At 39.1% G+C, this 25,478-nt stretch overlaps 1 protein-coding gene and 1 long non-coding RNA gene across 2 annotated transcripts in view; one reads left to right on the top strand and one right to left on the bottom strand.

Moving 5' to 3' along the window:
- Positions 1-25,478, top strand: part of KCNB2 (potassium voltage-gated channel subfamily B member 2) — a 189,964-nt gene that overhangs the window by 28,411 nt on the left and 136,075 nt on the right. The gene's annotated exons all lie outside the window — the stretch shown is intronic.
- Positions 7,290-11,760, bottom strand: LOC137472114 (uncharacterized). Its single transcript, XR_010998025.1, has 2 exons — positions 11,565-11,760; positions 7,290-7,817 (listed from the first exon to the last, which is right to left on the bottom strand). It is a non-coding gene; the product is annotated as an uncharacterized lncRNA (long non-coding RNA).

Below are 25,478 nucleotides of genomic sequence, written 5' to 3'. Positions count from 1 at the left end.
GTCGAGCGAGTCTTTCTTTTTTCTTTAGGTCTAAACAGAAGAATCTCACAACATTTTTACATTTTTGCTAAATGTTTATTTTTTAATATCACCATAACTATTTTTTAAAACTTCTCTGGAATGAAGCCTTCCCTCCAGAGGGATGTTCATCTAAGTCACCTGAGATCTCCATGTTTATAGAAGAGCAACCAACCATTGACTCTGGTATACACTGATTTAAAGCTGATCTAGCATATAGGAAAAAAAGACGATACATTTTTCTGTGGATGAAAAATGCTGATCAATTTATTCAATGATGTCAAATACTTCGGCATTCATTGTTTGATAATTTTTCACAGATAAGGTAGATTCTAGACTTAAGGGTGATATTTTGAAACACAGTTTTTAAAGGACATTTACACTATTAAAAAAATGGGAGTGAGATAATAGATCAAAATGAACATAAAAAGCACAGAGCCAGGTTGTGTCTGAACAGCAAAAGCAGTCTTTCCTTCCCCTTCCACACAAGATCTGTAATCCCAGTTGTGCAAGTGCAGTCTGGTTCTTCTGCACAATAGTGTGTATCTCCATATTGTCCTTTGACCATAGGACACCCTCAAGGCCACCAGGCTTGATGATGATGAGAGCTCAGCCTCTGCTCTGCAGCTGGTACTTCAAGAAACCTCACCAGAAAACATCACTGGGCAAGTGGAGGGCTCTGCACAAGGCCTCGTTCTGGGAGCAGCTGGGCTGCAGCCTGTTTTGGGGACAAGCTGCCTTGGGGACAGAGCAGGGTGTCACAGCTCTGGCTGGCTTGTCATGTGTCAAAGGCAGGAAATCTGTATCAGGAGCGAGATGCATGTTAGCTGGAATAACATATGCAATTTAGATAATTAAATTGTACCTTGTATAAGTGACTTAATGTCAGCTGTACAGCTGGCATTATTTCTTATGGTAAGGATGCAAAAAAAAAAAAAAAAAAGGAAAATAAATAGGCAGTCCAAGTCAGCAGATATTTTCCCTAAGGCTAGAAGAGATCATCAGAAAAGAAAACCAAGGACAGGGTAGGGAATAACAGAAATATAATCAGCAAGTATCTACACGTATTGAAATCCTAATGCCTATTAGGGTTTTTATTCCTAAAATCTATTGCATCATTACTCCTTTCTTTTTAAAAATTCTTAGCACAGTATCTCAAATAACTTTTATTTCTATTGTCAGACCTTTCAGTCATAGGCAGTGGCCATACAAAGGGTCTCCAGTTTGCCATGTCTTAATTCACAGCAAGGAACTTCAGAGTAATGACAGCCATCTCCTGAGAGAGGAGGTCTGATGACTAGCCTACTTGTGAGTGAGATTATTCCTTCTGTGAAAGCAAAGCAGTGTTTTCTCCATCTGTGTAGGTCAGAATTTTGAAGTAAGCTGGGGACAGCTGTTCCTGCCTGTTTACTGACAGCTTCTCTGTGTATATTGGGCATATGCATGCAAAAATCATCGTGCAAAGTGAGGTGCTGAGCTCAGTCACATCAGCATGTCACCACCCAAACCCAAAACCAAGACACCAAAGGGACGGGTATACATTGAACCTGAGAATAGTCTCATCTTTTTTGTTGTGTGAATCAATCCTAGTAAAGATTTAGTGCCACAAGGTTACCTCTGGGGTGAAAAGACATCTATTAAAGAAAGCAGGAGCATTTTGTTGTATGTGAGGAGCAAAGTTAATGAGCCTTGCTTACAAATCAAATGCAGACAAGCAGATGTATGTTCTCATCTGTCCCTACTGTCATTGTTTTAGTACCAAGTTCCTTGTAATATTGAAGTGATTTGAGATTTACAATCATTTCACAGAGCAGAGAAGCCCTGTTATACAAATGTGGACCTCAGGTTCACTGCATCTGCTTTAAGGTCCCACAAAAAATTTCTGACAAAGTGGGAAGCTGGATCCAGATCTTTCACTTGGAACATCTTTAATTTCTGTGGAAATTTCATCTTAGATATTTTAGACTTAGAACAGGCACAGTTTATCCTCTCATACCATTAGTAATTAAATAATGTTCTCATTTAATAGTGCTGGGAGAGATTTGAAAGCTTACAAGTCAAAGAGACTCAGCTGCCTTGTTTCTATTCATTTTAATGGAAAATAAGCTATTTTAGCCAATATATCGTGGGTGTGTCCATGTAATGGTGTACACGTCAGTTGGTCCCAGAGCCTTTTGACATGTTTAGTTCAGTGCTATAGTTTAGAAGAAAATTTATAAATTACTCTATACTTACAGAATTTAACTACTACTTATTATAGTAACCATTTGCCTTTGATCAGATTTCTACAGTGTAGCTTGAAAAGTGAATTAATATTTAATTTCAGTCAATAAAAAAGACTTTGTGGGTGGAAAACCAAAAATAAATGCTAAGAGCCAAGATAAAAGTGAAAGAAAGTCTTCAAAGGCATCCAGATTTTGCTTTAGGTATTTATCCATAATCATTGATTCTTAATTCCATCCTGGTCTTTTGGATTTGGCAAGCAAATATGAAATATCTCCTCTGAGATGCTGCCATCTGTCTACACTTCCAGTACACTTTAGACAGCAAGAGTTTGCAAGCAAGAGTTTATAGACAGCAAGAGTTCAAGAGTTTATAATGGGTACAGGCAGCTTCCTCCAGATTCTGAAATGGGTTACAGGGCAAAAGTTACTAAATGTATTCCAGCTGCTCTAGCGTGGACTGGAAGTGAGATTATTGGATCACCCTTTGGTGCTACTTTCATATTAATTCACCTTGGTTAAGAGGCAAAAGTTATTAACGTGGATGCAGGGCCGCACTGACAGCTTCAGTATTGCTGTGCATTGTGGAGGGACCAGCACAGTGGATGATATTTGATTTCTCCACGAAGTTACATCCATGGGGTTCTCCATCTTCCACATTTTTTGTTTATCATATTGTAAAAGAGAAGAAACACAGTTTATTGCAAGTTGACAAGGGAGGGACTAAATTCCTTGTGTATTCATTCAAGACAACAGTTTTGACTTTCAGAGCTGTAAATATCTTGTTGGACCTGAGCTGCAGCTGCTGTCTGGATGGAGACATTCCTCTTCACTGTGACTTGTGGTCACAATTCAGTTTCATTACTCTCAAGCTGCAACAGCCAGTAGAGAGTATCTGTGTGCAATCCTGGAGACCTGGTAGGCTGAGCAGCAAGTGATGGGCAGGAGGGGGGAAGACCTGGGTGCAGCAAATGGCATCCAGCAGTGACATGGTTACAGTAGTTGGTGCCACTGGAGCACTGCAGCTGGGCTGCTTAAGGGTTCCACAGTGCCTGGCATTTTCTTAGACAACATGCATAAAACTTCTGTGAATTAACTTCTCCTGGTTTTTTCCTTACCTGGTTCCAGTTTCTCACTCTTGTACGGCTCAGAAAGTGTCCGAACTGGGCACTCTGAAAAACAGAATTGATGCAGGAGGTAAACTTCAATAAAGTCTTCACTTAACATTGCATTTAGTTATTGCTCTGTGTCACAAAAAAGTGAACTGAAGACATTATGAAAATGGTTTACAAAAAAAAGTAGGGGAAAATATATCATGTGAAGAAACACACAAAATCCAGTTCATCATCCACTTGAGAGAAAGTAAAAAAAAAAAAAAAAAAAAACAAAAAAAACCCTCTTCTTAAATAAGAATAGGAAAAATATCAGTAAAAAAAAAACCCAGTGCTAGCAAACTCCTAATTAAGCCAAATATGTAAAAACAGACAAATCAATATATGTTAAGGTGCTATGTAAACCCTGTAAGTTTAGAAAAACAAGGCAAATGGAGTGAAAAGCCTAGTTTTATTTGAGGATGTCAGCCAAGTAAGGGTTTCAGAGTCTTGATGGAAAGAAATCCTGTAATATAAAGGTACAATGTATGAATGACAGAGGAAATTTCCCACTGGAGTAAAGGTCCCATACTTCAGGTGTGAAGAGCTCACACTACCAGGAAGAACCCACAATCCCTGATATAAACAGAGAGAATGAAAATCTACAGCTCTTCTGTCTGCTGCTCCATCTGGGTCTGGACAGGGATTGTGAAAAGCTGAAGGGAACCAAAAGACTGCAAATGCAAAAAAAAATGCATAATAAGGTGTGACATTCACATTCTCTGGACAGAGAGACATAATTCTGTCTCAGAATTTCTTGGAGAAGCACAGAGAGAAGAAGAGAAAACAATCTCTGCTCCTTTGTTTTCCCCATGTGGAGTGTGGTATGGAGATCGTTTACCTGAAGTGATTGTTTGATTGGATTCTGGTGAAGGTTGTTTGGGTTCAATGACCAATCAGATCCAGCTGTGCCTAGGACTCTGCAGAGAGTCACAAGTTTGTTAGTTAGTTAGGTAAGATGTAAGTATGTAGAATGGTATGGTATCTCTTTAAATAGTATATTAATGTAATGTAGTATAGTTTTAATAAAGCTATCCTTCAGCCTTCTGATCTGGAGCCAGACATCATCATTTCTTCTCTGCATCTGGGGTTCACTGCATTTTTACTATAAGAAGGTGTGATATAAAGAGCAGATGTTTGGACCTTTTGAAATATTCCCTTTTGTACTCTCCCTGGCATTGGGTGTTTCAAGATGTGTGATAAAAAGCTGGGTGAGCTGTTGCTGTGCCCTAGCGTGGACAGTTTCAGCTGTGGGAAAGCTCGTATTACTTTTTCATGTCCCCACCACTGCACTGTGCTGGGAGTTTTCTGAGGGAGAGGACACTGCATTTTGTGTACCTGAAGGTCAAATGGCCCCTTATCTGAGGTTTTTGTTTGTTTGTTTCTGGTAAACAGTGCTATTTCACTTGCCTGAGTTTATTTAGTGAGTCTGTGTGTCCTTGTGCTGCTCATACCCGAAGAGTTGATCAAACAAGGTGCAACTGTAGGAGCTTCTTGTCACTCTGCAGCTTGAAGGGGAATTAGTTGCCCTGCCCAACTCCGAGGTGAAGCTAATTAGCAGGAATGTAGTTATGAAAAGGGAAATGACAAGAAAAATGGAACATGTGTCCCTCCCTGCCTCTGCACATGACAGCAGCTCCCCTTGTTCCAAGGCCAGTGACAAAGTGCAGCTGGAATCTGTGTCCAGCGCTGCAGATGATGATGCTGCACTGCTCCTGCACAGCTGGTCACCGTCTCCTCTGTATTGTTGGAGCCACACAAGGTAACATTCTTTTTCTTCAGTAAAGCCAGGTTTTGATCTTTTGAGTCTGCTGCGTTTTCAGGGCTCTGGGGTTTTTTGTCTTTTGTTGTTTTGGGTTTTTTGTGGCTTGAAAGCATTTAACTACTAGTCTTTCTCAAGGCCATAAAAAGCTGGTATTGAGAAATAAAAGAGAATTTTTTTTCTTTTGAGTGCTAGTGTGAATCATTGAAAAATAGAGAGAAATGAGCCTTCATTAATCATAATCCTGGTGCAAAGCAAATATTGAGCAGGCGCATGGTAGGGAGTGTCTTATGTCAGGTCTGCTTTCAGACAAGGCTGATTGTGAAAGCCTTCTTTGTTGCAATGTGCAGTAGTGCTCATTCTGTCATGCAGATGCTCATTTTATTAGTATTTAGCTAAAAACCAAGACTACTTTGGAAGGCAATTACTCCTTTGTTTCCACCCCTACAGTTTCTCAGGTAGATGGATACAGTGTGACAACCTTAGGGAACGAGTTTAAGTCTGGAGAGAACATGACAGTCCAGTAATTTCCCCCCTCATTCCATGTAACCAGAGGTATAGCTCACCCTTTTCAAAATAATTTCATTAATAAAATTTGTATTTTTTTTTGTTCTGGTCTTAGAATAGAATTAAACCTTTGAGTAAAAGTAGAGGAACAATTGAAATACTGTAAGGAGAGTTTGTATTTTTCATATCTGAATTCTTGTGTTTCAGATTTTTGACACTGATTTAATAAAAGTTCTCTGTCAGAAGTCTAGAGATAATGAAATATGGCATTGGTTAGAGAATTTCATATATACTTAGGGAAGCCAAGGCAATGTGTGATTAGGAAATCTGCTAAACGAAAATAATCTCAGTTGTTTGTCCCTTAGAATCAAATTTCTTTGGCACAAATCTTAGTCCCTGTATAGAGATTTTTAGAAGGGTTAGTAAGGGAATATATATTACCTAGTATACTTAAGGATTTTAGAATAATAAAACAAAAATCAAGGTATCAATCTAAAAAAGAAAAGAAATTGTTTTTCCTTTATTTTACAGCATTAAAGAAATGTCATGACACAATATGTGGTGGTTCAGTTTCTCTAACAAAAGGAAATAAGATGATCTGTGTGCGAGAAAATGATATGGTGTCTGACTCTTTAGTCTAACAACTTGTGCAAGTAAAAGGGCAATCAAAAGAGCATTTCAAGTGTCAGCAGTTCATTTGATGGGAGTGATCTCATTCACTGGTATTCTGCAATCTTACAATGCCCAGAGACATTATATAAAGCAAAAAATGAGATTTTACATATAATTTCTTGACACAAAAGAGCTATAGGAGGCATGAGAGTTTTCCTACAGCAATGCCAGAAGGAGAGTAGTAACACACACTCAGCTCCACAGCTGTTGGGTGGGTGACCTGCCCAGCACCCTGATCTGCCCCTCACTGGTGGCCCCCAGAGCCCCACCCCAGGAGACAAGAGACAGTCCTGCCCTGACACAAGCCCTGTGCTCCCTTTGAGTCCAGCTTTCAAACCAGGAGTGAATTCTGTCCTTTTATACATATGTGTTTATATATATATGTGTGTGTGTGTTTGTATGTTTGTACATGTATATATTCAGATATAATATTTATCAGCACTTTCCAGCACTTGTCTTATGGAGAAGACCAAAACCACAAGCAATTCTTTCTGACATGTTTTTGACATAAGTCCCAAGGTGTCCCACTTTATCATATTTCTTCCATAAGTACTTGGTAGCTGAACTCCTGTTACTCCAATTTTTCAGTTGCTGCTGAAATAGAATTACATAGAGGGAATGTATTTTCCAATATTTGTTTTTTATTCACTTGAAAAAAATTATAAAGAATTGAAGAGGAAGAGGAGAGCCATCTAAACTCACACTGAAGTGTTTTACATTAATTGAATTTTGCTTAGGTGTCAAAATAATTTAGGCATTATCATATGAGATATACTAAAAATAATTTGAGATATACTGTGCATTTTAGAAAAGTTGACTTGGTTGGATTACTCTGCAACATTGCTAAATGAGAAGTCTGAAGCATTGAGATTGAATTCAGCCATCCTTCATGTCAGCAGTTGGAGTTCCACTGGCTCTCCAGACCCAGTCCTGTTGCAAGAGAGCTAAAGATTCATCCCTTTTGCCTCCAGCACTCAAACCAAGGTGCCTGGATCAGTAGTCTGGTTGTCTAAAGCTCTGTCACACAGACAGGAAAAACAAGGGCTTAGTGGGATTGAGAGCAGCCTTAGGTAACATGTCTTTCTCCACTGACTGTAGGAGAAATTCAAGTCTCAGGTAGGCACCTTCATTCAGCAGGATGGACCTCGGGCAGGGTACCTGCATGGAATGGGTAAAGTTCTGCAAAGTCGTCTTTCAGGGCAGCATTGCCAAATACATCTCTCAAAAGCTTAAAAGCAGCATGTCTGTCTTCACCAGATGGAGGAGGAAGGGAAGGCAAAACAGGTTTTGTTGTCCTGCTGCACATTTACTGCATTGGCTCTAACAACCTCTCAATTTTCTTGTCCTGTGAGGCAGCAATGTCAGCTTCTCACCTTCTCTACTGTTTGGATGGAAGCTGCAGCTTTACCAGAATGCTGACTGGAAAGAGCTGGATTTGGCAGAAAGCTTCAAGAGTTCTCTGCAAACAACATCTTCAGCTTGTGCCTGAAAGAAATTGGAGTTCAGTTTGACTCAGAAGATAGCGATCATCTAATGTGTGCTACAATGTTTTACTTAAGCACCCAGCAGCCAACAAATTGTGCTCCACAGAAATGTAGCCAGGTATCAGAACAGAGCAAAAGCATTATTTATGCCTTGGGTTTGGGGTATTTTTTTAATTTTAAACTGTCCTTACCATCTGAAGAAAAGGGTTGCAGCTAGTCACAGAGAGTTCCTTCTTGTGAGCTGCAGCATTATACTGCTAAAGCAGTAAATGTGGTGACATACAAACAATACGTCACTTCTTAGGAACTGTCGTAGTTGGTCGTCTTGAAACCATGACAATGAATACAAAAATTCATTATCACATTGTCTACAGAGTTAATAAGGAATACCTTGTTCTTTTCATATTATATATAATACTTGTGTATTATATGTAATATACGTATTATTAGTATGCTAAATTTTAAGAGATGACTTGCAGTTAAGCATGTACCTAATGGTAAATCATCTATTTAAATCTAGCATTTCACTGAAGTGTTTGGTTTGATGAAACAGAGATGAGATACAGCAACATTTTGTGATCCAAACTCCATTCTATTGATAATTTCATACAGATGTGATAGATTTTGTAATTCATCTGTCTTTAAAATAAAAATTCAGTTTCCAAGAATTAACTCAAAACATGTTGAATTCTAATGAGGAGAATAGTACTGTTAAATGGTCCCTACAGGCAAAGAAATAGAAAATAAATCAAAAAAGTTTTTACCACACCATGGAGAAAATTAGAACAGAGTCAAAGATACTGTGTCAATGTCATAATGTATAAGTTATGGCTAAGGGACAAAATTCTAAAATTAATTCTCATATAGATATTAATGGTCTTTGGTAAGACTTGTGACCTTATGACTGGCCTGGTCATTTTTGCAGTGCTGTATTTCTATCATGAGTGCAATATTTGAGCTTTCTGTTGTGTAGTCAACTTAGGAAATGAATCTGCCCTACCCAGGTGTAGTTAGTAGGGTATTTTTATAGATCAAAGCATGTATTGGCAATGGAAATAGTGATTTCTTCTCAGTTACTACTCAAAAATTACATTGCAAGTACGCCACCTAAGCAGCACACCTACAGGCTGTTGTTGCTGATCATGGCTGTTCTCAAAGCTTCTTGTCACAGCTGATGAAGAACTTTAAATACTGAGGGTACAGAGAGGTCCTCCATCCCCTGAGGTGTTTGTTTCAGTGATACAATCTGAAATTGAACTGGTATAGTTGATTGATTTTTGGGGGTTCATTTTATTTTTTTCTGAGTATCTCATAAGTGGTTGCTGCAGTGTAGGGAAGGAAGCAGAAACTTTTGGCATTGGCATTGGTTTGATGACAGGAATAATAAGGTAGTTCAGAGTATCCTGAAATGCTGGTGGGATAGTCAGCAAATCACTTTTGACTGCTTCAAGCTGGAGCCAAATGTTTCATATTTACATCTCTCATCTGTGGAGAATTAATCTGGTACTCCAGAAGGGTGGAAACTGCTTAAGAATCTGTTACACTGGGTCCCAAACTGCCAGTACTGTGGATGTCACGCTCCCAGGAATAAAAGCATATGTGCTCATTTTTAATTCATAGTCTTTAAATATGTCTTCTGCTGTGAGAATAATTTGCTAGTCTGCATAAACTTTTCTATTGTTGTTTCTCTTGAGCATCATAGGGGAAGACAGTGCTCTATATTTTTCTCAATTGTATCCCATTGATATAATTCTATTTTATTAGCTATGAGATGGTTTGGATCAGATGTAGTCTCATGATTTAACACTTGTTGTGTATTGAACTGGTAGTAATAGACACATGAAAGAGAAGATTTCACTCTAACTTGAAAACCTTCTCTTGTTGACACCTAACCTGAGGGGAAAAAATACTGTGCTTAGGGAAACAACAGAACAGTAGATTGAGATCAAAGGACACCTGACAGAAGGAAGAACGACAATTGTTTTGACAGCTGAAAAATCCCAGAAATTATATATTTTTCTAAATCTCTAAATATGTAGAATTTACTACATATTTCAAGTTGTCTGGCTCATAGCTCTTCTGAGTAGATCAGGACTGGCCACTGAAATGAAGTGCATTGTTCTGACCTTGCACAGTAAAAGACAGGTCAGGGAACTGAATCACTGAATCAGAAATATACTCTTAGTTGAAGACTGAAGTTCCCATTGTGGCTGAAAAAAGTTAAGCTAGATTTTGACTTGGGCAGAAATAGAGCCAGTTTGAGTCCAAAATGTTAAATGGGAGGAAATGGAAATGCTGACTTCTTGCCAAAGTTTTGTGCAAGGAAAACTAATTAGTCCTGCAGGGCTTGCCTTGTTAATTTTACTAAAAAGACATTATTAGACTCATAGACATGAACACACATGTTGATGTGTACAAAAATGATGCACAACATTTGTTTGCCCACTTAGTTAAAAGCTTAATGGGAAAAAACAAATAACCACTATATCTGGTCTACTCTGACTTTATATTGACTGAAAGAAATGGAGAAAGTATATAGATTAAGGAGAAACTAGGGCTTTACTAATCCAGAATTGGCTTCATAATGGAGTCTTGCTGTAATCTGGCTTTTAGATTAATGGTTTCTGTTTATATGCTCTCTGGGATAATAGTTGCTTTTGCTTTTGTAAGATGTGAGCCAGCCTCTTGGGAATTTCTGAAAACTTTCTTACATCCTTTAAATATTATTTTAAGAATTTAGCACAGATATTTGAGCAAATGAAAAGAGCAAGCAGTTTTCATTAGGCTCATGACTTACCCTCAAGGCTGTTTAAGGGTCATCAACATGGATTTGTGTCACAGTTCAAACCAATTTGCTTATGATAGGTCTCAAAAATAGCATATGAGGTTTACAAATAGACATATCAGGTGAGTGAGAAAGTTCTTTTATTTTTCAGGTTGATTGGAAATAGACATCTGATGGAAATGGCAATATTTTGCATTTCATTTTAATATTATTTTGCACTGGTTTTTATATAAGGAGCTTACTGTAAGAGCTCAGTTCTGGAAAGATGGAGTGCAGTTGAGTGCAGTGAGGTGGAATCCAAGCAAAATAACACTGATACTAGTTTTGGATTAGGTATTTACTTTATGCCTCTCTGAATTTACAGCCTATCATAGGGAGAAGAGATAGTAAGCAATGTCCTAAGGTATATGAAGCTGCCATAGAAAGAGAGGTCTGAGAGTTAGAACTAAAAATTGTCACTGCCTGACAAATCCCCACAACTAATTTACTGAGAACTCGTGTCACTTTCTGGGAGCTGCTGTTGCCTTCCCAATCTCCCTCCCTGCCCCCCAGTACAGTTTTGTCAATGACTACCAAGGCTCTGGTCTCTTAGCTTGCTTTAAAAAAAAAAAAAAAAATCAACACAGTGAAGCAAAATTTTTCAACAAGAAATTTTTCTTGGGTTTCAGAAACCCAAGAAAATAAAAAAAATCAAGAGTTGTTGCACCTGGCAGTGTTTTGTTATCTATTAAGTAGCTGGCCTTCTGAAGGTAGCAGGAGCTGAAGCAGTGCCCATTTAGAGCTGCAGCATGCAAGGTAAACTGGAGTGGCGAGGTTGCCACCGCAGCGTGTCCCTTAGCTCTGCAGTGACGTCTGATAAGCACAGTCACACGTCTGTGTCAGCTAATACTATTACAAGGCTCCAGAGTGGTAAAACACCAGGCTGCTAGATACATCAAGTACCCATATGGTATGCTTGCTTACCTGTCCTTCCTCTCCCCTCCACTTTTGCTTTCCAGCACCTATGCTTTAAAGGAGTTCATTAAAAAAATGATTCAAATGCTAAGGCCTGAATTTCCAAGGCTGTTGCATTTATTCAGAATAGTCCTCAGCCTTTCCGTGTGTATGCAGAGATTATAGATTTAAACTCCCACACCATTCCCAGGATAACGACATAAACTCAAAGCATAAGTGTGGACTATCTAATTTTAGTCAGGTGGCAGTAAATTTTCCTGCATAAATGCAGCATGTGATCTTTCTCTGAGGAGAAAACAAAACAACTAAATATACTGCTGACTGTAGCCCCTTTGCTAAAGCAGAACATTAGCTGCTACTTTAAAACATTCTTACTGTCTTTAGCCTCAGTTTTTCTTCATGAGTATAAGATGGTTGTTATAGATTATGCATACAGAGCAAAGATACGTCCAGGCAGAAAAGGCTAAAAAAAATATTTCTTGTATTTTCCCCTCATCCCAATCAATCCCAATCACATATTGTGAAATGATACTTGGCAATGGTAAAGCATTGAATTTGCTACCACATTAACATATGAATTTATTTGTGTTAACTTTTCTTCACATGAGAATGGGCAACAACAGAGGATGGGAGTGCAAGAACAAATATCAGGAAATCCTTCTGTAATCATCTCAATTCAAAAAGAAGTGGCTGTCTAAAGCAAGATAAACCCATTTGTATTTATGACAGCAAAATTTATCCCAGGTACATATATGCAAGATTGTCAAGAATTATGGCTGAACAATATGAGTAACCTGGGCTCAGTTTCTGTATGTTATTAGGTTTTATCATCTTCAAGTAATTTTAGAAGATCTTTATAACCCAAAGTCATAGCCTGCTGTCTGCATTCATACCTACACCATTGACATCAGTGAACTGCTCACAAAACAGATTAAGTGTAAAACCTGTTTCTTTTTGTACATATGAATGAAAAAGGTGTTTAAAACAGTCTGTGCAATTATCTTTCAAAAGAGATCCTTTCTTAGTCCAACTGAAGGATTATGATGTATTTCAGAGAGATTTTGGGGTACAGTGAATATCTGACAGATAAGGTGATTTCCTTGCTGTATTAAGCTGAGCAGAGGACTCAGAAGACATGAACACTGTAAGTGGCTGTAATCTGCTTTGATGGGTTTAGAAAGTCAACAGACAAAAATAATACAAGAGGTCATTAAACAGCAGTGTGCAAGGTTTGGTGTCATCAAGATGTCTGATGCCATGTGCTTGATGTCCTGAAGTATTCACTGAACCTAGGTCATGAAACCCAAGGCAGGATATTGACAACAGAGTAAAGCTTGTAAGATCTATGTGGAGAGGCTTAGACACACTATGAGATTATGTTTGTCGGCTGAAAGAGCAATGTCAAAGCCCACACAAGCATAACTGAACATTTTGAAGCACAGTAGTAAATTCTCAGACTCTCAAAACATAAAATTGAATGCTGTGTTGGCTTGCTTATTCTACAGAATATTTTTAAGACAGCACTAGAATACCTTTAAGCTCTGTATTTGAAACTGAGCTGGAAATATTCTTGGAAAAGAAAGTTGCTGCCAATTTTTGTCCAATTAATACTTTCAAATAAATAAGTAACACAAAAACCACTAGTAGAATAGCACATTAGACTTTGGTGTCTCGAGATAAGGGGAGGAAAATTTGATTCAAAACTTGTCAACTGTGATCTCAGATTTCTAGGCTGATGTATGTAATATGCATTTTCACACAGGCTCTGTGTAGGGCAGGCATAGCCTTCCCTTCTTCCCTTTTCAGTCACAGAAGAAACAGCAAGTACTGGACAAGGGGTTTTCAGAAAGTGGCATCTCATGAACCAGCACCTAAGTACCACATACAGAAAATAACCATCCCCTGGAGGGGCTTGGGGAAATTGTCTGCTCAGCAGAAGTTTCACATTTATACTCCAGGGATGTATATTTGACAAACAGGACATGTCAATATCACAGGAAAATGCAGTTCTCCATACAAAGAGCACACATAGCTTATTCCTGTATTGCAGAAGAGTGTGTATAGGAAAAAGACAAGAAAGATAGGAAGTGAATGTTCATAACTAGAAACAGTTCTTCCAGAGTGCCTGACCATCCATGTCAAGGTCAGATCCAAACAGATCATTACAGAATGGCTTATTAACTACATGATTCATTTTTTGCAGCCAATCATGATCTAGAAACTAAAATATTTTTCTATTTCTGTGAAAGTATGGTTTCTGTACAAGTTACTCAGCAGCTATCAGGAGCCACGAGACTCGCGTGACAAAAGCCATGCGATTAGATAGTAAGGAGATAAATCACGCCATGTTACAAGGAGGAGGAGCAGGTGACTGAGTTTCTTTCTGTTCCTGTCATTTTGCCTGGTTGAGATAAGTCACAGATCACATTTTGTCCAGTGTAGAAACTTTTCATAAGTTGTCTTTGCGTATATTGAAGACTTCCCCATACAAGCAGGATTAATAGGAAGAAAAGAATATTTAAAAAAAAAAAAGCAGATATTTCTTCCTGATTCATCCAGAGCCACCTTGTGATGAATTTAGGATCTGTCTGTATCTCTTGAATTTGCACATGTGGGGTACATTTTGATTGGACTGTGCAGGTATTGATTACTCCTGAAAAATACCTGCCTGCATATTTCCATCTCGGAAAAATACACTGGAAATGAAAAATCACTCCTGTCTGAGATCCAAACTGTATGATCCAAATCCAGCACTAGGAAAGAAAGGTTTGAGTGCCTAAAATTTGCTCTCAACATTCATGTATTTTGGGTATAAATTGTGCCTGCCAAGATGCCTGCCTTCTCTGAATTAAGCAGTATTTCAGGCTTCTAGGGCACTGTCTCACAAGCAGCACAGATTTTATGCACGTTAGTTTTTGTTTACCAGCTGTAAATGACAGATTAGCATTTAAATGCTTTTGTCGCAGTTATATCTGTTTTGGATGTCAAACCAAACAAGCCATTATGTCTCCCTCAAAATAACACTCCGGTTGTTCAAAATTATTTCCTGCCATTTCCCCACTCTACAGGAGTGGCTGAGCATGGAACATTTCACAGTACATATTGAATTCTAAAGTTCTTCTGAAATCTATCATTCATGGCACATTAAGTCTAGCACGCACTGAGAAAGCAGTTGTATTCACTGAGGAGCCACATAAGCATACTCTGAGTAGCAGGGATTTGTTTCCTAAAAACAATAGGTTTCCCTATTTTTCCTCTTTTTTTCTCTTTTCCTTTTTATCCTATCTCCTGATGCTTCATGTTTTCCTTTCTTTCTTCAGATTGTATTGTGCTCCATTGGCCCAGTTTCTTATCTTTGTTCCAAGTGCAAGTCATCTTCTCTTTGTCTTTCTCCAAGTATTTCCATACCGTTTTGGTTTTTCCTCCCAAACATATGCTGAATTTATTCTTTACATAACTTGTCATTTATATCTTGTATCCTGTCTCTTGTCTAATTTGTTTTCTTCCTGTCTCTATGTCATGTCTATCAGATCAGTGGATAGTAAGAGTTTATCCAGTCTTCTGATTTCTAGACTGTCCTCAGTTTAGAGGAAGGATTGGGTTGAATGTTTCAAGGTGACAGGAGTCCTCAGAAGGATCCCTATGTGACCTGTTCCCATCATCAAAACACGTGAACAGTCTGACCTTCCTGGCTATCTTTATATGCAGGAAATAATCTCAAAAAAATTCTCTGAGTATCTTGTACTCAGAACAAGTAATTCTTGGTAATTTTTACTTTTGCATGAAGGAAGTTGCTGTCTCATCTTGCAGCCATTCCTCTGGCAACATCGAACAATTTTAAAACAACTACATTACATTTTTAATCAGTTTACAGTACTTTACATCAAACCTCCAGTAGGAATTTGAGAAATACTTGCTTAAAAAGAGCACGTGCTGGAGATGTGCGCCTAAAATTGGGAGCAGCAGCACCGTGAGAAAGCCTGCAGCACCTCTTCACAAGAACCTGTGTAAGATCTGCATGTGGCTCTGGTTCCCGTGAGTGTGTTGACCCTCTGACATTTATGTGAGTTTGAAGGAATTGTATAAATATCTAAGTGACATCAAAGTTGAAACTCCCCCAACTGTGTTCAAGGCCAGGTTGGATGAGACTTTGAGCAACCTGGTTTAGTGGAAGGAGTCCCTCCCCAGAGTGGTTGGAATTAGATGGTCTCTAACGTCTCTTCTAACCCAAACCATTCTATGATTCTGTGATTGATTTGACACCAAGGAAGGTACAACTATGCATTTTTCATGATGTTTAATTGTCTTCAGGAAGGTCTTTCAGAGTCAGACTGACTCAGAAAAAGACTTTATAAATGCACAATATTCTATTTTATTTGATACAAATACCAGGTATTATTTAGTAGGTTAGAGATTCAAATACCATCCTAAGCCCATTTTTAAATGCAGTTGCCCTCATTCATTGGTACCTGCTATTCAGACAAAGCCCCAGACTCTCAAGTATGGGTTTGCTGAGCTGTTTCAGGCCTTTGCCAATCTCGCCCAAGTTTGCCTTTCCAAGCAGGCTGCTGTAGCTGGGGAGCACACGGTGGATGTCACTGCATCATGTCTCATTGCTGCATCCCCCAGATGGAGGCTGTGGCCTGTGCAGTAGGTTCAGCATTGCCACTGGCCACCCCTGCCCTGAGCAGGGTGCCTGTCGGTGCCCTCTGAGCAAGGGGATGCTGCAGCACACCCAAACAAGCCACTGCCGGTGCGTGGGCAGGAGGGAGGATGTCACACATAAAAGAGTAATGACAATGCCAACCCAGTTGTGGCACAACGTATTAGACACTCTGCCTTGACATCCTGAAAGTGATTCTGATGACTGCGGCTTCCCTCTGAGGGAGTGGCAGGCACACACGTCCTCCAGACGTGGGGTTTCCCCACTCCCTCTCTATCCCTTCTCTCACCGAGGACAAGTGTATTCTCCTTGAAATCTGTCATCCTTTTTGGAGAGAGACATTTGAAATCCCACGGGTGATACAGAGAGTGAACAGATCCAGCTGATCCCACTCTGCCAGCTAGTAACAGCCCACCCAGCAGCTGTGAATGCGCAATAGTCCCAAAAACAAGCTCTCAGGAAAGAGCTCTGCTTTGCAAAAGTGTAGCAGTAAGATGATAGGCTTGCAAAATGCTGGCCTTTTGCCCTGTTTTAAAATATTTTAAGCTGCCTAAGTACTATATAATAGTAAAATATATGTAAAAACATGCTCTGAGCCTTAAAGCCTTTGAGCTGTGACCTATGTGTACATCTTGAGCAAGAAATTTAAATTGCCTTTTGGCTTTGAAGAAGCAGTGATAGGTTATTCCTCTTAAGCAGATACATTACTGTCTCCTTCATATGTAAATAAATTCTTGATATGACAGGTCACAATCTGAAGTAATTATACTTGAAAATATCTTACATTAAACGCTTTGGAGATATAAAAACCCCAATCAGCTGAGAAGAAATCTTAGCTGAAATAAGAGAAAAATAGCATCATGCTTGCATGTTGCCAACTCTTGCCCAAGCTCACAATCCTCATATTTGTGTGATGCCTAAAGCACTGCAGAGTCTTCAAAGGCTGTAATGCAGTGAGACATGCAGCCTGTCAGGTATACATACTTTATCAGAGATTAGAAAAAGCCTAGCTAAATATTCAATACCTTTTTTCTTGTCAGGGAGGCAGTATGAAAATAATATGCATCCATATCAATATCTATATATAGACATATGTATTTAATGTATAAATCCATATATAATATTTTAAAATATTTATAAATTTAGAATGTATGAATATTTAATATAGAAATAAATTTATGTCTGTATTGGAGAAGCAACATATTCAACACAACTGCAGGTAGAAATACAGCTTTGGGATTGATGTAGCAAACCAAGAACATTTATTTTAGGGGCAAAAAATGAAAGTTTCCTGCCTAGGATGCCTAGAACACTGACACTTAAGCAAATGCCTGGCCCAGGGAGTCCTTAAACTTACAGCAGCTCTCCAGTTTGCCCTGGGGAGCCTTTGGTGCCTTCCTGGGGCACTCAGTATGGGCAAAGATGCTTCACCAATATTACCACCTGGGAGTTTTGCTTCATTAGGCAGTTTCCTTGATAACATAATTTACATTATGTTAATTAAACATAATTTAATTAAATGCCCACTGTTTCCAACACTGGCACAGAAAAGCCTGAATGCTGTCAGCCAGCTGTGTCACCTTCTTCTCTGCCTGCCTTTCGGGAAGTGCCCAGCTCCCCATGGCAGCGGGGTGGCCTGGACCCTGAATCCCAGCACTGTTGGTACCCCTGTTGGGGCAAGAAGCACACATTGCAGGCATTGCAGTACCTAGTTGAAGGCACTTCATTGCCATCCAGCATCTCTCTGAGTGGGTTTCCTTACAGTGGACTTCAGAGACTTCCTAGATGGGGTAAAGTTCCCTCTTCACCACTAGCAAACTCTGATGTTACAGCAAAGTTTGCAAGTTTTAGATTTTTAGATATAATCCACAAAGAAAGGTATTTCAGAGTTTACAACCAGCCCAGTAAATAATGCAGTAAAAGTGAAAGATATGTTTTCAGACAGTAATTGCATAATGTCCATAAAACAAATGCAATTTTCCATATTTCTAAGTGCCTCATACTCCTTTTGTCATAACTGAAGGATCTCTTCAGTAAATATCAACTCAGTTCTCTTGCTAAACTAGAGCCCTGTCAAGTCTTCTCTGTCTCCCTTAGCCACCTTCCAGCCTGCTTTGCAAATGTGTTAATTACGCTCTTCGTATGCCATTGATGACTGCAATCCAACTTAGAAGAAAATTTTGCCTTAAGAAAAAAGTAATCCAATATACATTTATAAATGCTCTACAATCCAAGTATATTTTTAAAACCTAATCAAAAAATACATACATGTGCTTATAATTAATTTCCCAATTTGTGCTCCAAGTATATGTGACTCTTTTAAGATACCTGTATAAATGGTCTTTTTGCAGATTTTTGAGAACCATTTAAAAGCAGAATTAAAACAGGCAATATAAAAATAATGGACTGTACTAGGGTATTGTTGTGAAATTTATTTGTAATAAAAGTTTGAATTGCAACATGCAGCTATTAATAATTTTGTCATTGTTTGAGGTTTGTGATAACAAGGACATTAAGTCATTAGATTTATTTGAGCTTCATTTAGATGTATTTTGAGGCAGGCATGGAAGCAATTAGAGTTGCAAAATAAGTGAGCTATCACGAGCCAGTATTTTACCCAGCTGCGGAGCAGGCAGTCCCGTGGCGACTGATTCCAGCCAGCTAGGTCAGAGGAGTGAAGGACATTCCGTCCTCACCTGCAGCCCTGGGCTGGGAGGCCACAGCAGCAAGGTCCAAAGGACTCACAGCTTTGCCTGCCTGTCAGGAGCTGGACCAATGCAAAAGTGGCAGTTTTTCCCCATTTTTTTACTCCATGGCCCAAAGGGCCTTTGTGGGATCACTTCACAACCACAGTGTCTGTGGCACTCATGGAGGCTGAATATTTTGACGTTCCTCCAGCCATCTCTAAACATTGGTATTAAAAAGGTTGAAAGTCCCTTTCTTGCAGGCTTGTACAGCTAGAGCTAGAAAATATGGACCTGACTCAGTCTGCATGGAAAGCATTTAATGAAGTGTAACATCTTCTGATGCCACCTCACCAGATATTTGACCAAATTCAGACCAGTTATTTTTGGCCAGTCTCCTTCCTACCAGAAGAGATACATGCAACATATGCAACAGGAGAGTTTCAGAGGACCACAAGATTTAAGTAATAGAGGAGAAAAAGCATAGGGCAAATAAATTAATTGATAAGTTTTCTATGTTATTATTTGTATTCATCAGAATTCTTTACAGCTAGCCATATTAAAACATTCATTAATGAAACTTTACAGTGACTTAAGTGCTGTAGTAATATCAGACTTAGCCAAAACATTTGAAAGAAAAAATGGGAAATGCAAAATGTCAGAGCTCTTTCAGATGTTGTTTTCAATAGTCTTAAGCAGTGTAGAAAATGTAGAAATTTATTAAAAATGGTCATTCATCTTTTAAATACATCTTTCAGATTCAATTAAAATGAGAAATTCTGTAAAATCTTTAAGAAGTAAAAATTACTGAAATGTGAAGAAATTCTGCAAAAACTGACAAAAAGTTTGAAAATTTTGTAGTAAGGCAGAAGATTATGAAAATAGAAAAAATAGATTAACCTGCTTCTTCTAGTTTTAAGTAACATCAGTCTTCAAATTTGCTTAATAGTCTAGGGAAGTTGCCAAAATCCTTTCAGTATCAGATTTTTGTTTCTGTGGTCTCATTGCCATTTCTGAGTGCAAAGATCCCACCTGCTATGTAAAAATCAATGGCTGATCTTGGATGGCCCTTTAATGTCAAGTTCAACAGTTCTGTATTTTTAACTGGAAAGACAACTCAATATTTATGACATTTTAAATTCTGTTTTTTAAAATAAACTTTTCCTACTGTCCCAGGAGATAAGAGTCATCAGGGAAGAAAATCCAACTAGTACAGAAGTGTGTAAAGGGTAAAGGGAAAAAAAAAAAAAAGACAGAGTCCTTCCCACTTTCACCTCATGCTCCTGTTTTAAAAAGGCAGGATCCTATCCTTTTTCAAAATTTGAAGGAGGTGTACTCCCTTCAAGCTTGTCCTGCAAGGCAGTGTATGCATCAGATTCATAATGCACATTGGCATAGGCTTGAATCTGCATTTGCTACCAGGTTTGTCTGAAGCTCTTCTCTCTGAATGCAAGCTCAGCCCTGCAGGAGTTCTGGGGTTTACTGGAAACATATGTGAGAGGTGAGACGTGAGTCCATCCTTTTGGTTAGCCCAACACATGGCACTTACGGGCCAGCTGTGCCATGTATACCACATATGGCTCCAGATAGTGTGGAATCCCTGACACTGGATTCAGTGGATTCTTCCCAGACAGATCCAATGCCACAGGTCTCCCAGCATGAGGGAAATAGGACTGCTGCGTGCATCCCTGCAGCCACACATTGAGCTTGGTGCAATGCTGAAGCAGAGGCTTGTACCAGTGAGCACCACTCCCCATCTCCCATTCAGACCCTCACAATGGGAAACTCTGCAAGCATGCCACAAAATCTGACCCAAAGCTTCCTCAAGTCCTAGGAAAACATTCCCCTTGACTCTGGTGGAATTTGAATCAAACCTGTGATCTTCAATGAGCTTATGTTGACATTATAATTAATTTTCTCTAATCAGCAAGATGTAATATGACTGAATCTGCAATGAAGCTTTACTCTTGGTGACTATTGTGTTTCTCCAAATATATATGATTGATAGTTTTTTAAATGCACATAAAGAACTTAATTTTCTTTCTAAAAACTTTCCAGGATATTCTTGCAATACATCATGAGAGGCAAGAATATTTCAGGTCAGTCACTTTTCCTTGCCTTAGTGTAAACAGTAGTATCAGATGCTATAAAAGAATGACATGGTTAGTTATGGTAGATGGATAAATAAAGTCCTGATTTCCATGTAGGTAGTTTAAAAAAAAAAGCTGTAGACCTACCTTTTCATCTAGATAGGGGACAATAACAGGGCTAATTACTATGATTATGTTGTAGGCATAATTGCTGCAAATGCAAATGACCACTGAGATGTATAATTGGCCTCTTGATAATTCAGCTATTATTACTGTATATGAAATTGCATCCATTACATAAAATTACATGTAAGTTTCTCATATTTGAGCTTTTAATCCTGCACATGCTCTCAGCTAATATTTCATAGAATCACAGAATCGTAGAATCATAGAATCACAGAATGGTTTGGGTTGGAAGGGACCTTAAAGATCATCTAGCTCTACCCCCCATTACATCAGCAGGAATACCTTTCACTAGACCATGTTGCTCAAAGCTCCATTGAACCTGACCCTGAAGAATTGCTCTATGTGAAGTGCCCAAGCTTTTTACTTAAATCCCTTTAACTTACCTTTAAATGATTGGCACTGTTTACTGAGGTGATGCTTTTGAAACACGTGAATTGTATTGTGTAGTGCCAAGCTGGAGTGGCAGACTGTACTCACCCGCCTACTCTGCAGTTATGGAAGCACTAGTTTTCTCTGGGCACTAAACTGCTTCTCACAACAAAACCACTTTTCAGAGTACCTCTAATCCACACACATATCTGGGGAGCGCCTTGGTATTGCACTTTCAAGGAATGAACCAAAGAATCTGGAGACTCATAAGGAGAGTTCAGGGTAATCCAGAAGTTGTGCTCCATACAAAGTTGCCACATCTTCCCAGTTGTTTGAAAACTTTATGATATTCATTGTGAAAAGCTCAGAAACAAAGCTGATAGCAAGTTAGAACCTCTGCTGGAATTTTTGAGTGATATTCTAGCTGTCATGTTTTTGGGAAGAAGCTTAAATGCATGGCCCAAATGCACAGAAGTCAGAAGGCTAATCCATTTTCTTTAAACCATGTCATTGTTTTCTTTGTAAATCCATTTTATGTTTTCTGGAAGAGTTTAGAGTTGACTTTCAAGTTGGTGTAATGAACTGGAAAAAAAAAAAGTCTGTTCTAAAAGTCTGCCCAGATATGGGCAGAAAATATGATACTGATGATACCAGACATGTTTAATTTCTGCCATGTGTCTTGCATCCCATATTCTGAGTGGGGCCTGTCTACTCCTTTAGATAGGTTTCATTTTCTACTGAAATAGTCTTGACCATGGAATTATAACCATTAACTTCTGGACAGTTCCTACCCCAGTGGGTTCCAGGCTTCTTCTGAGTAACACTGAGCAAAGGAAAAGTCTTTGGGGAGAAGAAGTGGAACTCTGTATAGCTTCTAAGACAGGATCTGAGGGACATCATCTCAGGTTTCATGTGGGAATAATGGGAAGTGTAGACAGAAAGAACTGAAACAAATATTATCTGATATCCACTGAGTTTCTTTGAGTCATTTTTCTCTGGTTAGTCATTTTAGAAGAAGTTTGAGGTTTGGAAACTTGGTTTTCTTTTCAGTGTTAACCTCACATTTCCTTGTCTCCAGACTGAAGCAGCCTTTGGTGGGCTGAGATAATTGCTCATTTTCTTGTTTGCGATGTCAATGTGATGTTAATACAGGACCAGTCTCAATGTCCTGAGCTTTCTTGTTTATTGTAAGCCTTTCAGCTCAGGTTCCAGTGGCAGCACTGTGGCTCCTGTTTCACAGTGCACAAGACTGACACACACCTGAGAAACTTGGTTCTTGGAGAAAGGAAAGTCTCCCTGCTCTTGCTCCTGCTGACCTAACAACCCCTCTGGACTCTTAGATGGGTGGGGCCATGGAGGGACCCCATAGCCATTCCAGATGATGACTTTTTTTAGAAGTGATTCCCTCCTCCTGTCATTCAACTTGACATGTCCTTCTTCTACCAATTTCATGTCCATTTTCTTCTTTGGAATAGAAGCATTCAGAAGTGCCACAATGGGATATCCATTTTCTTCTTTCCATTTCACTAAATACATCTTACTAGGAATTTACAGACATGGAAAAAGAGATTTGTCTTTATATCAAGATAGTTTTACCTGACATCCCCCTGATAAGGCAGCCCCACATAGCCTGGGAACAGATAGATAGGAATCCTTAATGCTGCCATTGTGGCAGAAAGTGATGAGAATTAGACCTCTTTTGTTGACATTGTGATCTTGTTGAACTGAACTTTTTCTGTCCATTGTTTCTCCTTTCAGTGATTTCCAAGCTTGGAAAAATGATTTCAGATACAAACCACTTAAAGCTTATTATTGTTCTGAAAAGCAATTGAAGTCTTTCAAGAATAAATTTGTATAATATTAGCTCAGAATGATTTGCATGACAAAAAAATACTTTTACACACTAAGATGTTTGTAGAAAACCCACAGTAAAAAAAAAACCTGATTAGTGCCATTGAATTAAATAGTAGTAACCTGCTTTTCCTTCTCCCCATTTTTTCCAACAATAAGCTCCAGTTTATTGTAATATTTTTTAATTAAAATGTAAATATTCCCTGCATGATCCTATTTAGAATATTAGAATAACAAGATGCAGCAAGCCTAAAACTGCTAACATAATGGAAAACAAATTAATGACTGAAGTATAAATGCAAAAATTTTGCTTTTAAAGGTGTTATTGTCATGGTCAAAGATGTAGTTGGAGAAGCCATTGCCTCAGAGATATGCTATATGAAAGTATTAGGAGTCTTTCTATAGGTAATGTTATTACATCATATTTTTGGCTATGCCTGACTGCCACACAACTGGAGCTGAAAGGGGACTTTGGAGGGAACTTACCTGCAATACTGCATTAAAGTACAACAATGACCAGAAAAGTATATTTTTAACCTAATTTACTCCTTAAGAGAACCAAAAAAACAATCGATTACCTTTTGGACCTTAGATTTGTGTAGGACTAAAATGGGTTAAATGCAAACTCAGGCTATCTTTCAATTAACCAGATTAGGAACATGTCAGTGCTCAAATTCTCAGTACTCAAGTTTCTTCAAGGTTCTTGAATGGATTTTGTGCACAGTTCCAGGACCAGAGGTAATGGGCACACACTGAAATGCAGGAAACACTTTTTCACTGTGCAGGTGACCAAGAGCTGGCACAGTTTGCCCAGGGAGGTTGTGGAGTCTCCATTCTTGGGGGTACTCAAAATCCATCTGGACATGCTACTGGACAACTGGCCCTGCTTGAGTAGGTGGGTTGCACCAGATCATCTCCAGAGGTCCCTTCCCACCTCAGCCATTCTGTGTTTCTGTGCTTTTTACCCTCAGGCAATTTTTGTGCTATTCTGTAAAAGCCAGTTCAGGTTTGTCCCCACAGATCTTGGTCTGTACAGTCAGGACTAAAGGGACCTCTTGTTTGCTCACTCTGTCAGATGGCAGGAAGAAAGCATAAAGGGCTCTTAGGCTTCTTTCTTTTCTGGTAGTTCATGAGATTGAAAAGCATTTTCCCATGAAACAGAGCCATCATATCCAAGACCCCACTGAGCCTAGTAAAGCCCTTTGAAGCCACTGGCTTCAGGAGGCTTCAGATCCAGCTCACAGGAGAGGCAAATGTATCTGTGAGGTTAATACAGCATTTTCAACTCTGAGGGTGGAGAAAAGGAAGAGGAGGAGAAGGGATGGAATTACCTTATCTGTGTATCGTTGGTTTTCCCTTTTGATGAAAGGTTTCTCTGGTTTGAATATTCCTGTATTTGTCTCAGAGGTATCCTCTTGCAGTTCCCCACTTTCTGGCCAGCCAGTAAGGCTCCCAGGGAGGAGACTTTCCCACACACAGCCCACATCTCAAATGATTCTTTCTTTTCCCATTCTCTGTGTGCTTCTTCCACTTATCATCGTTTGCTTCTGCTGAGTGGGTTTTTATTATATTTTTCTCCCTCCTTGATGTTGTGAGTAGTCTCGCAGTCAGGGACAAGCTGCCAGTAGTGTAAGAAACTCCTCCAGAGATAATGAGGCACCACAAATATGAAAGCCTGTAATGAAGCTTCCCGAGCACCAGCCAGATGGGAATTTTGAATAATCTGACCTAGGAGAGAGTGGGAGATCATGATTAATAGTACCTTTCTTCATTGAAAAGGATACACGTGTGCTCTGAAGTGAAAGAAGACGCTTCAACCAATCTTCCCTACTTTTATCCCTGTGTAGGAAGGACAATTTATGTGCCAGTTTGGTTTGGTCTGCACTCTTGCAATACTCCAGCGATTTTTATTCCCCTGTTTTTTCATTCAGATGGGCTGCTCTTCAGGACATGGAGGTTGTTCATGACAGAAGTAGAGCTGCAGATGGGAACCTGTTGCTCCAGACTCTGCTGGTACTGCTTTTGTTGCTCTGGCCAGCTGTGTTGCTGAGAGTCCCTTTGCATCAAAGCATGCTGTGTT

This window comes from Anomalospiza imberbis, chromosome 1 (genome assembly GCF_031753505.1).
Source record: "Anomalospiza imberbis isolate Cuckoo-Finch-1a 21T00152 chromosome 1, ASM3175350v1, whole genome shotgun sequence".
NCBI lineage: Eukaryota > Metazoa > Chordata > Aves > Passeriformes > Viduidae > Anomalospiza > Anomalospiza imberbis.
The sequence above is the reverse complement of the archived record's forward strand: the minus strand, read 5'-3'. Positions and strand labels throughout refer to the sequence as shown.